Source organism: Macaca nemestrina, chromosome 2 (assembly GCF_043159975.1).
Source record: "Macaca nemestrina isolate mMacNem1 chromosome 2, mMacNem.hap1, whole genome shotgun sequence".
Taxonomy (NCBI): Eukaryota; Metazoa; Chordata; class Mammalia; order Primates; family Cercopithecidae; genus Macaca; species Macaca nemestrina.
Window position 1 is genome coordinate 80,633,991 of NC_092126.1, and position 17,768 is coordinate 80,651,758.

The 17,768-nt window shown below is 37.6% G+C and overlaps 1 protein-coding gene across 5 annotated transcripts in view; it reads right to left on the reverse strand.

The window, feature by feature from the left end:
- Positions 1 to 17,768, reverse strand: part of LOC105466107 (golgi integral membrane protein 4) — an 85,009-nt gene that overhangs the window by 35,490 nt on the left and 31,751 nt on the right. The gene's annotated exons all lie outside the window — the stretch shown is intronic.

A 17,768-nucleotide genomic window follows, 5' to 3' on the forward strand; every position in this document is an offset into this window, starting at 1 on the left:
AGCATAGTCAAGAAAAACAGACAAGGCAGACTGTTCATTACCCACCCCAGTCACCTCAGACTAAATGTTAAACATTATTGTAGAAGGTTAAAGATAGAGGGGAAAAAAGCTGAATTTGCAAATTACAATCTGGTGGAATTGTTGTTTACTCAATAAAATGCAGCAGCAATCAAGGTAAACTCACTTTTACAAACTTAATATTGTGTGGTACCAGATAATCAGGTAATAATTATCTTTGGCTTAGGAAGGATAGAACTCATCAGCATGATTTCATCTTCAGTAAGAGAATGGAGGCTCTGCTAGATGAAACTAAGTAGAGAGGGAGTGTGGGGGATATGGGTGAAGAGTGCTGGGTGCAGGATGGTATTCCATTCTTTATTCTCTTACCTGGGATTCAGTTGGAAAGATAATGCCCCGACAGCTGGCCCAAAGGACCCATTTATCAAATTGAATCATACAACTGTCTTTGACAGTTCCACACTAAATGGAAATTTACACATTCAACATATTAACAGCAGTGTGTCTCAAGAGCCAGGAGATCCTAGGACACAGTTATAAACTTCCATAAATAACCTCAATAAACCCTATAAAATGTCCACAGAAAGGCAAGCATGTTTATGAATTATTGTTAAAATTCAAAGGTCTTGGAAAAGCTGAGAAATATTCATGACTGCACAGCATGGCATCACTAATAGCAACTCTTAATGCAAGAAGAATGTATCTTTGCAAATACAGGAGAAAAAAGATGTGGCAAACAGGAATCAAGTTCATATATATATATATATATATATATATATATATATATATATATATACTATGAGGTTAATTGTGCTATTAATACTATCTTACTCAGAACTGGACAAGCCATCATTATAACAGCAGCTTCTAATCCTGATGAAATATAACTTAAGAATTCAGAAATGGTTTGGAGGCTGGAGAATATAACCAAGGAGGAGGAGGGTGAAAGAATGGAGCAGCAGTGACGGATGGAGATGTGGAGAAGGGTTGTTCTTCACCAGGTTCAAGAAAAGAATAAAGGAAAACAAACTGAAAAAGCCTTAAACTATAGGCTGAAGAAACCACATCAGGTAAAGGGGAAGTCAGAGTGAAAACTGACCCTTTGAACTGGAAAGTCTAGAAAGAAGAGGAGGAGAGGGAGAGGGGCAGGTGCTAATATAAGGGCTGAAGGCACAGCCTTGATGCCTGGGTTAAAATCCCAGCTTCATTTCTCATGGAGTGAGACGCTGAACTTCTGTGAACCTCAATTTCCTTGTATGGTGTGTGGGGATAATAATAGATGTATCTCTTTGGCTGAATGTCAGAGTTAAATGAGTTCATATATATCAAGTGCTCAGAACACTGCCTGGCACAGAGTAAACACTATTAAAATGCTTAAATAGCTTAAAAGTGCCAGAGAAAAAAAATCAGGTGATCTCCCCTGAGCCCTTCCAATCCTACAATTAAAGTCTAATAAAGTAATATGTGTGTATATGCATATACGTGCATATATACATACATACATACACACACACTCTCACACACAGATGTATATACACACACATATATCTGACTTAAAAAGGCAATGACATTGGTCTCAGTTTTCTTTTACTTAAAAAAATTATTTAAAAAAAAGAAAAAGCAAATAATAATTCCATAGGTTATTTAAACCCTTAAGTGTTTAAAAATAAAAACTGAAAGACAGTAGAACAGACCAGACAGAATTTTTGTGCTTGTACCTCTTTTAGAAAACTTCACTATTAAGCACATACACACATATACGCACTACCTTTATTTCTTTTACCATGCATTCTCCAGGCTTTTGAGCTGTGATTTATCTAGCTAGGTTTACTGTTTCACTTAGAATGAGGATAGCTAATCAATCCTTGTCACCTATCTCTATTTTTCTATTTATACTCTGAAGTCAAGGGCATCAGTCAAGATGAACTAATGCTGCTAAAATCTCTGCAACAAAAAGCTATATATTGAATATTCTCATAGCACCAAACAAGTTGAAGGTAAAATAAGTAAGAAAATAATGGTTCAATCTCAGCAGTCAAGATCTTTAATGCAGAATAACACTGCAACAGGAACAGGATTTGAATCACAAGAACTCAGGAGAAAAAGATGAAAATCCATAATACTCATCTCATCTCCCAGTTACTTAAAAGGAGTTTAATATTTTCCATGCAGCCCGGAATGGAAAGAGGTTTTATTCCCCCCAAAACCACTCAGGAATTTAAAAACGTGCCAGCTTCCTACAGCAATTTTCCATTTTAACTCTGACTTTCATCTGAAAGTCACACGAGAAATCAGCTGTATACATTCACTTATGGGCAAAATGCATATCTATGCAATTTCAGGGCAAACTGTTCCAATTCAGAATCAGAAAGCAACATTCCAAAATTAGGCAGAAAACATTGCTAAGTGTTTTGACATCTTAAACTAAGAGAGGGCAATGTTTCTTTGGCAGAAGAAATAGCCTGTGAAATTTTGGTTTTGGTCCTGGCTATAACATAATGTTTTATTTTTGAAAAACAAACAACAAACAACAGAGGCTTGGTATGAAAGTCACACAATTCAACTTGTGAAAACATTTAGATTTGCAAGTACCTCTATCTTCTTATATATAAAACAAAAATTAAAATGAACAAAGTATGCTTTTGATAACTGTGACTGAAGAATGTTTAAGCATAATAGTAAGAAAGATGATACAAAAAGGAGAATAAATTGAAATTAATATAGGTCTCAGACTTTAATACTCTTGAGGGTTTCTTTAGGGCTAACGTCATAGAAATTAGAGTCTTTATATAACAGTTTTTGCTTGTAATTCTAAATCATAGAAGCCAGCCACTTGCCCACCCCTTTCCTCCATAAAAGAATGAGTTGGTGGGTCAACACAAAGTCAACATCATACATTCTTCCAGTTACTTTTCCTTCCTTCTTCCGTAATTTTACCTTATAAGAAGTCTACGAAAGAATACTGGAGATCTCCTAGAAAACAACCCCATAAAAGAAAACAATAAAAAGAAAAAGGAAGTGGACCACTATTACCATTTTAAGGCTCACACAGGACTCTCCCTCCAGTGCCCAGGAGCAGGGAAGAGCATCGCTAGGGCACAGACTTTGGTTCCTCCTCTCGTTTCCTTCAAAAACGTCTCCTCAGAATTCTGCATCCATCTTCAAAATTTAACTACAACTTCTCACAGATGACTCCCAAACCATGAAGCCCAGATTTTACTTCTCACTCAATTCCAGTTTCATTCCTTCAATAAAATTGAATCTTTTGGGTCAGCTTCATCATTTATGGCTGAATTTAATTTTTAATTAACCCTTTCCTACACATTCAAGATCCAGGCCTGGGGGGCAAAACCTCCCAGTGGCTTCTCACCACATTGGGAGTGAAACCCCACAAGGCCCTCACACGGCCTTACCCCGTCGTTCAACCTGCCCATCCCCAGCAGCCTCCCTGTTAGGCCTGAACATGTCAGGCACATTTTCCCCTCAGCCCCTCCTACTGCCTTTCCTTGAGCCTCACTGCTCTTTCTCCAGGTATCTGAACAACTAGCTTCCTTACTTCCTTCAGATCCTCACTAGAAAGATGCGTTCACGCTGAGAACATCCTGTCTAAAATTGCAACTAGCTTCCTGCCCTCAATAGTTCCAGTCTCCTTTCCTACGTTATTCTTCTCTTTAGTGCGGATCATCGTGGACTACTTGATTTTTACTTATTAATTCCCTGTCTATCACAAAAGAACAGAATGTCGATTGGGGGTGAGAATTTCTGAATTACTTTATTTCATTATTGTATCGCTGTGATATGCTTTGGCTGTGTCCCCACCCAAATCTCATCTTGAGTTCTCACATGTTGTGGGAGGGACCCGGGGGGAGATAATTGAATCATGGGGCAGGTCTTTCCTGTACTGTTCTTGTGAGAATGAATAAGTTTCAAGGGATCTGATGGTTTTAAAAAGGGGAGTTTCCCTGCTCAAGTGCTCTTCCTTTGTCTGCTGCCATGTGAGACGTACCTTTAACCTTCTGCCATGATCGTAAGGCCTCCCCAGCCATGTGAAACTGTAAGTCCAATAAACTGCTTTCTTTTGTAAATTGCCCAGTCTGGAGTATGTTTTTTTCAGCAGCGTGAAAACAAACTAACACAGTAAACTGGTACCAGTAGAGTGGGGTGCTGCTGAAAAGATACCCAAAAATGTAGAAATGACTTTGGAACTGGGTAACAAGCAGAGGTTGGAACAGTTTGGAGGTTCAGAAGAAGACAGAAAGATGTGGGACAGTTTGGAACTCCCTAGAGACTTGTTAATGGCTTTGAGCAAAATGCTCATAATGATATGGACAGTGAAATCCAGTCTGAGCTGGTCTCAAATGGAGATGAGAAACTTGTTGGGAACTGGAGCAAAGGTGGCTTTTGTTATGTTTTAGCAAAAAAGAGATTGACAGCATTTTGCTTCTGACCTAGAGGTTTGTGGAACTTTGAACGTGAGAAAGATGATTTAGGGTATCTGGTGGAAGAAATTTCTAAGTAGCAAAGCATTCAAGAGCTGACTTGGCTGCTGTTACAGGCATTCAGTATTAACAAGGAAGCAGAGCATAAAAGTTCACAAAATTTGCAGCCTGACAATGTGACAGAAAATTCCATTTTCTGAGGAGAAATCCAAGCTGGCTGCAGAAATTGGCAAAAATAACTAGGAGCTGAATGTTAGTCCCCAAGACAATTGGGAAAATGTCTCCAGGGCATGTCAGAGGTCTTCACAGCAGCCCCTCCTATCACAGGCCCAGAGGCCTAGGAGGAAAAAGTGGTTTCATGGGCCAGGCCCAGGGTCCCCATGCTGTGTGCATCCTAGGGACTTGGTGCCCTGTGTCCCAGCTGCTCCAGCCATGGCTGAAAGGCACCAACATAGAGCTTGGGCTGTGGCTTCAGAGAGTGCAATTCCCAAGCCTTGGCAGCTTCCACAGGGTGCTGAGCCTGCGGGTGCACAGAAGTCAAGAAATGAGGTTTGAGAACCTCCACTGAGATTTCAGAAGATATATGGAAATGCCTGGATGCCCAGACAGAAGTTTGCTAGGGCAGTGTGGAAGGGAAATGTGGAGTTGGCACTCCCACACAGAGTCCCTACTGGGGCACTGCCTAGTGGAGCTATGAGAAGAGGACCACTGTCCTCCAGACCCTAGAACGGTAGATCCACCAACAGCTTGTACCATGCACCTGGAAAAGCCACAGACACTTAACACGAGCCCATGAAAGTGGTCAGAAGGGAGGCTGTACCCTGCAAAGCCAAAGGGGCGGAGCTGCCCAAGACCATGTGAACCCACCTCTTGCCTCAGCATGATCTAGATGTGAGACATGGAATCAAAGGAGATAGTTTTGGAGCTTTAAGGTTTGACTGTCCTGTTGGATTTTGGACTTGGGTGGGACCCACAACCCTTTTGTTTTGGCCAATTTCTCCTATTTGGAATGACTGTATTTACTCAATGCTTGTACTCTCATTGTATCTAGGAAGTAATTAACTTGCTTTTGATTTTACAACTTCATACACAGAAAGGACTTGCCTTGTCTCAGATAAGACTTTGGACTGTGGACTTTTAAGTCAATGCTGAAATGAGATAAGACTTTGGGGGACTGTTGGGAAGACATAATTCGTTTTGAAATGTGAGGGCATGAGATGTAGAAGGGGTCAGGGGTGGAATGATATGGTTTGGTTGTGTCACCCACCCAAATCTCATCTTGAATTCCCATATGTTGTGGGAGGGACCCAGTGGGAGGTAACTGAATCATGTGGCAGGTCTTTCCTGTGCTGTTCTCATGACAGTGAATAAGTCTAACAAGAGCTGATGGTTTTAAAAAGGGGAGTTTCCCTGCACAAGTTCTCCTGTCTGCTGCCATGTGAGATGTGCCTTTCACCTTCTACCATGATTGTGAGGCCTCCCCAGCCATGAGGAACTATAAGTCCAATAAACCTCTTTCTTTTGTAAATTGCCCAGTCTTGGGTATGTCTTTATCAGCAACATGAAAATGAAATAATACACCCTGGTACACTGAATTGTAGGCATGTATTAGTCCATTCTTATACTGGTATACAGATTCTACCTGAGACTGGGTAACTTATGAACAAAAGAGGTTTAATTGACTCACAGTTCCACATGGCTAGGGAGGCCTCAGGAAATTTACAATCATGGTGCTTCCATGAAGAGGAAGCAAGGCACCTCTTACAAGGGGCAAGTGCCACTTTTAAACCATCGGATCTTGTAAGAACTCCCTCACTATTATGAGAACAGCACGGGGAAACCACCCCCATGATCCAATCACCTCCCACCAGGGCCCTCCCTCGACACATGGGGGTTACAATTCTAGATGAGATTTGGGTGGGGACACAGAGCCAAACCATATCAAGGTATTCAATAGATACTGCATGAATAAATTAACGAGTGAGTGAGTGAGTGATGAACAACTAAGTACCTTGAAGACTGGGACTAGCCACCTTTTTCCTTTTCATCTATATCCCAGCCCTTCACTACCACTTCAGTCTCAATTCCTCAGTTCCTAGTATCTAGTGATTTTTGACAGCACTTGTTCAATGATTGAATGCATTTGGAAGATATTTCATTCTTTTCCTCCTTTGCCTGCCATCTTTTATGCCCTAGCACTTTTTAAACTAAATTCCCAAATATGTAGGCTCATTAGCACCACATGTCCCAGAAAACAGACAGATAACAGAATAGAGATTAAATTTATCGGTTGATGTGTAGGCTCACACTATTATCATTAGTTAAATAATAGTACTGAAATACAGACACTTTCAGAATGCTGAGAGAAAAAAGAACAGTCAGATTAAGTATTTTTCTACTGCCTGGCTATTGCTGTATTTTTTTAACTGTACAATAAAGTTCCTGTAACAGTTCACAAAAGTGTCTACTTTTGAGTTTGCTAATGCATACAGTTAGTAAAGTAGTTTATATGGAAATTTTAACCATGACTTGAATTGGTGCTTAACTGCCTTTTCTTTTGTGGATAAAACTATATCCAGGCTTTTCCTCATGCCACTAATTGAGATTTGGCTTTTTCAAATAAGTATTGTATGAGCTGACTTAAGATACATTTCTTCATGCTGTTCTTTTTGGCATTCTTTCAAGTGCTAAGCTACTAATAATCATTCTCATTATCAGATGAAGTCTATTCACTTCTCATGAAAGGATTCTTCTCTTAGCTGCCCTGAGCTATTATGTTATATAACCCAGCAGTGGTCTAGGCACCTTAGGAAACACCAAAGTATAGGAGTTACTCTTATACAAAAGCTTATAATGAATAAATACAGGTTGTGAAAAGAGGCTAAGACAGGTAAAACATAAGACAATTAGAGATCACCAAAGGTTAGTCAGGCTAGGATGACATAATGAACTGCTGAGCCAGCAGATTTTCAAACAGAATCTCTTTGAAAGCTGAGCGGAATAATATCCTCCCTCTTCCATAAAAAGACTGCACTCTACAAAGCAAATATTATACTCTCAGAGACATGTATAAGTGTATATACATATATACTGGAAACGTAAAGACTCACAGTAATAGAAATAAAAGTTATCCTAAAATTAGATGTCTATAAATAGAACCTGAACAGTACTATTCCTCTTATCCAGCAGTCAGATTGCAGCTGGACAGCATCATAGTATTTCAGAAAATTATGCACAAGAGAAAAAGACATGGAGGGGAAGCGAGAGAAGAGGAGGTTGTTTCTTGCTCCCAAATTTGATGCAAACGTGTAAGAATGCCCTTAAGATGGATAAAATATGCAAAAGCACACTGCTTTTAAAATGGAACTATGAATAGTTTTCAAAATCGATGTGCTTGAAACAAACCTAAAAGACATCTAATTTCCATAAGTTGTCTGATTTTTTAATAGGAACTTGCCTTAATGGACACTGCAAGTAACGCTAGCAAAAAGGAAACAACCTAAAATCCAGTACTCAAGTATCAACCCCTAAACGTTTTACGTCATATTGCAGAGAACACCCTCAACTAGGTTGGAATGCGCCTAACTACCACTGTCTTCTCCTTCCAATCAATGTAGCAGCACACACAAGTTAATCCACCTTCATTCAAACTTCCAATTTCTACTTCAAAATTAAAATATGTGACATATCTTGGAAAAGATTTCATAAAAGTAAGGCTTGTAAAAAGATGCTATTTAATATCTCTTAGTCTTATTTAAGGTTACTACTGCATCCCAAATATTTCATTCAACAAATCAAACAAATATTAATTGGGCCCCTACTATATGCCAAACACTGTTCAGATATTTGGGGACATTCTGTAAGTAAAACAGCAAAAAAATAATTTGCCTTTGGAGGATTTTATTCTGACAGAGAGATCAAGATGATAAATAATAAATAGAATAAATAATATACTAGCAGGTAATTATTGCCACAAAACAAAAAAAGTAGAGTAAAAGAGATCGAAAGAGACTGGAGGTGTGGGGAGAACGGGCCAGGCTTCGTTTTAAAATAGAGTGATGAGGGTAGGCCTCCCTGAGAAGGATATTTCAGTGGGGACATGTGAGCCAAGACTTGAAAGACTGAAGGGGCCAGTCAGTACTACAGATATCTAGGGGGAGACTGCTTCAAGATAGAGGGAGTAGCCCATAGGAAAGCTGTACAGTGCAAGCACACTGGGATGTCCTAAGAGAAGCAGGCAGGCTAGAGTGACTGAGGTAGGGTGAGCCTGGAAGGTCAAAGCATAAGGTAAGGGGAGGGGGCAGAGTGCAGTGGGTCTCATAGGGCCCACTGAGAACTTGGGGTTTTACTCTCAGAGAAATTGGGAACCATGAGAGAGGTTTTTTTTTTTTTCTTTTAGAGATGGGGTCTCACTATGTTGCCTAGGCTGGACTTGAATTCTGAGGCTTCAGCAATCCTCCTGCCTCAGCCTCCCAAGTAGCTGGGACTACAGGTGCATACCACCATGCCAGCTCCAGTGCAGAGATCTGAGTAGAAATGATGTTGACTTAGGTTTTGAAATATTGATCCCTCTAGTCAGACTGCATGGGTACAAGATGCAAGCAGGGAAACTAGTTCTGCAATAATTGAGGCTTGAGGGTAATGGAAGAAGAGGACCAGTGTACATGCTGTGGAGGTCATATAATATTCAGATTCCACATTTATACTGAAGATCAAACTACTGCATGTTATCAGCTGCGATGGGGAAGGCCAATGACGTAATAGTTTTGTGAGGAAGATCAGAAGTAAGATCTGATTATAGAGTGATGTGCTCAGCCTGGAAGAGTCAAGTTAGACTCCCAGAGGTTACATGTGGATGGCTATTGACAGATGACAATGGAGGAAGGATAGAAAAAAATCCAGACAGTGGAGAGGGAATGTGCGGGAACACTGAAACAAAATCAAAAATAATCCAAGGTATTCTTCAAACTTTCCTAAAATAAGAATGTGGAGTGCTTGTTACTAGCACAGATTCCCAGGACCCAACTCAAATCTACCGAATCCGAATTTACTGGCAATCTGAAAGTTTAGTAAGAGTGCCTCACGCACTCCCCATGGGCTTTTATGGGGGAGTTTTGTCAATACTATGTTTAGCATAGGATTGATGGAAAGGTGGATAATCACAGCAGGGAAGAATGAATGAGACAGGGCTAAAAAGAACTTAATCACATCTGCATGATTGTAAAATTAACTTTGTATGTGTAGAAGATAGCATCTCAGAGAGAGTAGAGGTTAATGGACTCATTAGCAGGTCATCACAGCAACCTAAAAAACAGCATGATGGAGGTTAAACTTACATATTGTTTGAATATAAGATGATCTTCAGTTTTGCCAATAAAGCAAGCATATTAAAGAGTTGATTTTTTTTTTTTTTTTTTGCCAAATATACAAGATTTTAGAGAAGCAAAAAAAAAAAAAAAAAAAAGGGGGGGGGGGGCAAAGAATAGGAACAGCCACTTATATATATCCTACTGGCCATGAAATATATGAAAAAGTGCTCAACTAAATTAGTTATCAGGGAAATGCAAATTATAATCATAGTGCAATATACTATTCTCCCATCAAAACAGCTAATAGAGAAAAAGACACAAAATACCAATAGTTGGCAAGAATGTGGAGGAAGGAACTCTTCTACTTTGCTAATGGATGTGAAAAAGGTACAGCCATTTTAGAAAAGTGTTTGATAGTGTTAACTAAAGCTGACGAAGGCATATCTTAAGACCTATAAATCCCACTCCTAGGTATGTACCCAACCCAGTACTTGACATTTATTCACCAAAAGTCATACAGGAGAGTTTTAATTGCAGCATTACTCATAACAGCCCCAAACTGAAATCACCACAAATATTTATCATAGTAGAATGGATAAGTTGTGGTTGTTCAAAATGTAAAATATCATTCATCAATGTGAACAAACTAAATAATTCATAGATGAATTTCACAAACATAATATTGAGGAAAGGAGCCAGACAGCAAAGTGGTACTTACTGAATGATTACATTTATAGAAAGTTCAAAAACAAGCACAAGCGAAACTAATCTCTGATGATAGAAGACAAGATACTATTTATACTGTATATGTGGGGGCAGCGGTCAGGCAATAACTGGAAGAGAGTAAGGGAGCATTTTTGAGTGTCAGTGATGCTCTGATTCTCATGCTGGTGGTGTTCTGATTCTTGGTCTAAGAGCTCGCTACACTGTTTGCTTTGTGAAAATTCATTGAGCTGTTTACTTATGATTCGTGTACTTCTGTGAATGTATAATTGAATAACATTTACCAAAAGTTACAGACTGTATGAAAGAGCCACCTGTTTATATCATGTCATGCATTTGTTATTTTTAGTGATATAAATAAAATAAATAGTGAAATATACAAGAAATTTAGATATGTCACTTTTTTCTATATCCACATCTCCCAAAAACACTTTCATCCAAACTCTGCACATGCATGGCTGACATCTGTGTCTGTGTCAACTCAAGTTAGGTTTTTAGCCTCTGACAGTTTTCTGAAGCATATCCATCTTCACCAGAGGTAAAGCATTAGTGGAATCTCTGTCTGGTGCCATCACTGGAAATTTTGTCCTAAGCCTGAGATAGGATTTGGTAAAAATCAGGATGGTTGCCATTTCCATTTGTAATGTAGGAACACGTTCATGCTTTCTATATCCCTAATTTGAGTGTATCGGGGCTTTTTTTTTTTTTTTTCTTAGTGGAAAGGTTTGTTTATAAAGATACTCTGTATTTACAACTGTGAGGACACATTCCTAAGAATAAATTCCCACACTATTTTCAAAGCTGCCATACCCTTTTTAAAAGATTTTGTCAGATGTCCTCCATAATACCTAACCGCATTAAACAGGGTCATGTGGGGCTAATGTGTCCTCCTCACAAATGCTCTATTTAAAATAAAGCCTTGCAGAAAGCACTCAGTAATAGCAGAGGCTTTGCACTGACTCCACCTCAAGACTCCCTCTTCTCTGAGGAGTAATTTTGCAGGAAAAGGGTGACCTCACCTCATACTCAAGCACACATGGTAATCATTGACAGAGGGTGAGGAATGCACTGAAGCAAACTATATTTAGGAAACAGAATAAAAATGCCTGAGTGACTGATTCAAAGTGTACTATGGAAGTAGCTCTAAGGATGGTGCCGATATTTCTGGCTTAGCTACTGTGTGAAATGTGGATCCAGACCCAAGGCGGACGGAGTGAATCCACTGTGCCTTCCATTTTAGACATATCTAATGTTTGACAGAGTTATCAAGATCGAAACAGAACCATTTAATCTAAGAAACAGGTTGCTGGTAGCTACACGTCACAGCTAGAAGGCCTGCTTTCACCACCACCTGCATGTCTAAGGCCTAACACAAGTTCTCCTCCGAAATAAACCCCTGCCCACCTACCACTGCCACCTCTAACTCTTCCTAGAATTTTATTTCCCACCACCACCAAACTACTTAACTTCTTACATTTGCCACTGAGGAAACTTAAAAAGATTTACTCCTAAAAGACCATGAAGACAAAGTCAACACTGGGGATAAGGTCAACCCTAGACATCTAAACTCTGCTTCCCCAGTTTGATTAGAATTCTTAGTGATAGCCTACATTTTCTTTTCACTTTCAGATACTTCAAGCTCTCCTTTGGGATGAAAGTGAAAGTATACTTTTTTAAGATTTTTTTTTTTTAAATAGCACTTTTAGGTTTACAGTAAAATTGAAAGAAAGGTACAGAGATTTGCCCATATACTTCCTTTCTTCATACTGGCTACAGAAAATGAATATTTTCCTGGTGATTTGCTATGAAGAATACATGTGACTCTGAATAGGGTATCTTCCCCACTAAGATAGTGGGCACTGCCTGATTTGGGAGAAGAGGGAACATTTTAATCACTATCACTGCATAGCATGTAAAAGCCTTCAAGAGTAGAAGGCTGAGATCACTGGGTAAGACCCTCAAAGGTCAAATATAAGACTTATCCTTTCTTTATCCTTTAAGAAAGTGCAGGGGAGTGGGGGAGGGGGTAAGAGAGCATCAGGAAGCATAGCTAATGGATGATGGACTTAATGCCCAGGTGATGAGTTGATCTGTACAGCAAACCACCATGGCACACGTTTACCTAGGTAACAAACCTACACATCCTGCACATGTACCCCCGAACCTAAAAGTTGAAGGAAAAAAAAAGGGGCACAGTATTTATGGAAGTGTGGGCTTTAGGGGGCGAGCAGGAGACTTCTGAGGATGATGTGACATAAAGAGGATTTGGAGGATTTTGTGAAAGTTTATTCTGGCGAAAAGGCCTTGAGATACTTCCATTATACTGCCCTGCATCATGTAAATAATATCACCCTAGATTGTAAAGGTGAGATTGGCATCTGCCTTCACCATGGTCCTGGGAGGCTTCCCCAGGCAGTGTGGATGTCCCTGGATGTCCCAGCTCGCCCCCCTGAATCGCTGGGACTACAGGCAAAAGCCATGCCTGGCTTCATGGGAAATTTTTAAAGCACAGTAAAATCAATAAACAGTCCAGATCTGTGGAAAGGTGCATGACCGGATGCTAAAGAAAAGAAAGAAAAAGAAATCTTTGATGAGACATGTAAGTATTCTAATTAGACTTCCAGATTTTTCTTTTCAACCCCATTTCATAGAATTTAGATTAAAGCTATTGAATACAACTTAAATAGGACTGACATGGTTTAGCCCAGAAGGAAAAAAAAAAAAAGGAGAGAAAAAAAGACAAAGAGAAACAGATGGTGCCAAGAGATAATTTAATGAGGATTTTCAAGTAGTTTGGGGAAAATAACATAGGCCCAAGAATCCTGACCTCCTGGCTGCCTGACACTAATCAATTCAGTGTTCACAACTAAGAAACTTCACCATCTTTTTCCTCAGTAATAAAATGAAGCTGTTGTAGAGTTAAGTCGCCAATGTCCTCCTGATGTTAAAATTCTATGATTTTAAATATTCATGTTTATAGTAAAGGAGAAGAGTAGTGGCATCAGCTATACATAATTCATTTTAAATTGGTTTTGAATACTCTCAGCGACTTAAGTTTAAGTAAAAGAGGAAAGATTCAGTTTAGCACAATGCTAAGAAAGGCTCCGATTTTTCAGGAAAAGCCTTTTGGCAGAAGACTATTTTTTATTTATCTGTCACCTATGATTTTCAATAACTTGAAAAATACTATACATAAACTAAGACCCTGCCCCATGCTTAAGGTGTCCTACAGTGAGGCTCTCTTTTTCTGTATGTATGACTGTGTAAAATGCGAACACATTATCCTTTTCTGACACTGAATAAATAATTAGACAGTAAATGCATACAACTGCCACTCTAATTGCAAATGGGCCTAATGAGATGCTTGCTTGGTTTTCCTTGTCTTGTATATGACTTTACATTCATTTTTCCCATAGTAACTCTTCCACATACTGGGAAATAAACAAGCATATTTGGTGGACAACCTAGGCACAGGGGTGGGAGAATCCAATCTTTAGGTCCCTCCGTGGACTAAGCAGAGCTCTGCATGTCTGCTTGCATGTTTCTGTAAACAACATGCCATAGAAAAACCGCTCAGAGGCTAGAGGTTCTGAGATTTGGTTTAATTTTTAACCTGAAAAGTATTTCATACCTAATATTTCATCATTAGTAAAATAAAAGAGCTTATCAACTGCTTTCTAAAGCCTCTTTCTGCTCTAACATCCTCTGATTCTCTGATCTGGTTTAGAAGACAAGGATACAGAATCGGAATTGTGAATGACCTGAATAAATGTTTAAGATCTTAGAACATAATAGTGATGTTCAGAAAGAGCACTGACCTGACTAGACAGAAGGACTCAGCAGGGATACAAAAGAAGACAAGAAGAGAAGGGGTAACATCTTTTTAGCTGAAGACTTATGGCCCTCGATTAGGGCCGAAGGGCTTAAGATCTTTTTTTTTTTCTGCAAAGTATTTGAAAATGATTAAAATTATTTTGACAGCTGCAAGTAATTGGGAAGTAGGTGAAAACAGGAAGTTCAGGCACAGAATAACCTCACTACTTCCAGATTCCACCAATATTTCAGTATTCATAGTACTTTGAACATGAGTAGCTGTTTACTATTATATTATGTATTCATTTTCAAGCAATAGAGAATAAAACTATAACTATCCTTTTCAAGTAAGACCCATTAGTATAGTAGACATTTTACCTTTATTTGCTGTTATTTTTTCATTGACAAAACGTAAATCAGAATTTCTCAGGGAGAATAGTTATACCACTAAAGATCTTGGTTCTATCTTTTGTCACCTTGCAGAAAAACCTATCACTATGAGGTAAAATATACTTGTAGATGAATGTTCATATATTCAGAAAAAAAGTGTTCTTTAATACCTACTTTAGTATCAATCATAACAAACTATGCTTTTATAGTCCTTTACAGCTTATACACAAATAACTTATACATCCAATTCACATGTACTTTGTGGGTGAACAAGTGAGGTGCTGATTAAAAATTACTAGTATCTATTCATTAGAAGATCTAGTGACCTTTTTGTAGTCCTAGTTTACCTTACATGTACAGTGCTTAAAATGCATTAACTTACAAAACATTAAACTTTTTTGGTGATTTAGTATGGTCTTCTTTCAATGTTCTGAATTTCTGAAGAGTAACTTCATAAGAAAAATAAATCACTTAACATAGTAGTTTTTGTGAGTGTCACTTAAGACACTATGAGAAACACACTATTATCTTGAAATTTACTTTCAAATCCTTTATACAACATAACATCCCACCCTCCATAAAGCTGCATAAATATAAGTAACTAAGATAATTAAGACAATTTTTAGTCAGTATTCATGCTTAGTTCTTTCACTTCTGCTTTAGAATCTTGAAAACACACTGGATAAATTTTTTTGTTTAAAAATTTAAAGTGCCCACTATTAAATGCCACTCTTAATGAGCATAATTTTGTGACTACTTTATTAGTTATTCAATGATGGAATAAAAACTACCATACTTACAATTAGTCCATCTCTTCAATACCACAAATTTATGAATGAAGAATTCTAGCCCTTGACTCAAAGCAATACACTTAGGAATACACATTAAGCAGTTATCTAAATGGATACATAATTAGCAGTATATGCAGGGAAACAAAAAATAGAGAGGTTATTAGCTTTTCCTCAGAGGCCACCAAACACACACACACACACACACACACACACACACACACACACACACCCCACAATACAAAAAGAGCAAAAAACAACAAAATCTCTTCTGATCTAAAAGTAGTTGCCTTTAATTAAAAAAAAAAAACACTAAAAAAAACTATATTTTTCTAAAAAAAAAAATTTCATGAGATAGAATGGAGTATTTTATTCTATGTATTTTGTTTTTCATTGTTTATTTAAAAATCAACATTTCTCCAAACTGAAACATACTAAATGTTAGAGTTAATAAAAGTAATTATAGAGAATACAAATGAATGAATGAACAAATGTAGTTGCCAAAGTTCTGACAGAACTCAGCAAATCATACCCATGTTAAACGCATCAGAGAATACAACATAGCCATTTAAAAAACAAAAACAAGGCCAGGATTCATTAAAAATTCCCATAAGGCAGAAAGAACAACAACCCTATATTACTGATATGAAAATATACAAGATATTTATTGTGTGGGGCAGAAAGTATTTCCATCATCTTTTCTTTCACAGTTTTTTTTTTAAATGAATCTGAACAGAAACAAAATATAAACAGAGTATATTAATATTTTCCGGGCTGGTGTTTCACTAGGAATACACAAAATAATTTTACACATTTTTAACTTCAGAACTGAAAAATTAAAAAAATGCTAGGAGCTTAACTTCTCATTCTAAATTTAAATTAATGGATACACTATCACTATATATTTGGTAAAAATATATATGTGATACTACTGCACTACAGAATTAAAATAACTTTCACAATATTTAAACAAAACATAGATTAGTAAGTAATCTATGTAAGATAAAACAAATATTGAAAATTCATGGATGCATTTTTCTGTTAGGCTTGCATTCCTTACTGTGATAAAAATAACTGAAAGCAAACCAACACAAAAATCATTGTGACTAACACTGCTCATTCAACACTTTGTGTAAGAAAATAAAAATTTTTTTAAATCTCTTAAAATGTGGCTTCTGAATAGTCACATTTTTTTAAAGCAATTTTTTTCTGAATTTAAAAAAACAGGTATGCAACTTACTATTTATATGTCAACTTAATGCAGGATAAAAATATGTTTAAAAACAACCTGTTCTTTTTTTCTGCATGTCCACTAAGATACCGCAATGTTAACTTAAGGATAGTTTTTTTTTTAATACTAAAAAGGGAAGTTTCATATCTGTTCATCTATTTTTTTCTTATTTCTCTAAAATTTAAAATGGAAATAAGTACATAAAAAGCAAAACAAAACAACTTAGATTTTAAAAAAGAGTTGCATATCCATTTGCCATTGATTCTATAAAGAACACTAAAATTTTAGAGAGATTTCTTTGTTTACCAAAATTATGAATGCCTTATTTTACCTCCTAAAAATTTTCTGCATTTTAAACTTTTTTTTTTTTTTTTTTTTTGAGATGGAATTTCACTCTTGTTGCCCAGGCTGAAGCTCAATGGCGCGATCTCAGCTCACCACAACCTCCACCTCCCAGGTTCAAGTGATTCTCCTGCCTCAGCCTCCTGAGTAGCTGGGATTACAGGAGAATGCCACTACGTCCGACTAACTTTTGTATTATTAGTAGAGATGGGGTTTCACCATGTTGGCCAGGCTGGTCTTGAAATCCTGATATCAGGTGATCCACCCAGCTCGGCCTCTCAAACTGCTGGGATTACAGGCCTGAGCCATGATGCGCGGCCTGCACTTTTTAAAATTGCTAAACAAACCATTTGTTTAAGTTTATATCATATCAATTAATATGCTGATTCTCTTTTCACTAAATGATGCTCATTTCAAATAAGTGGAGTTTTATTTCATACTCAATTTTTGGAAGAAAGCGAAAGATAAAAATGTATAGAACATTGCTAGGTCCAAGGGACAACACATTTAGCTGAATCTTCCTATCTGATCTATATTACCAGTAGTGGAAGAGAATTGATGTTTCCAATGATGAACATTTTTACCAATGATGTCAACCAATTGATATAGTTTGAAATGCTTTTCAGTAACATAATTCGAAACAAGAATTTTCTTTAATTGATTTTCCTTCATTTTTCTAGGACAAAAATTAGCAGAGCTTTCAATAAAAACTCAA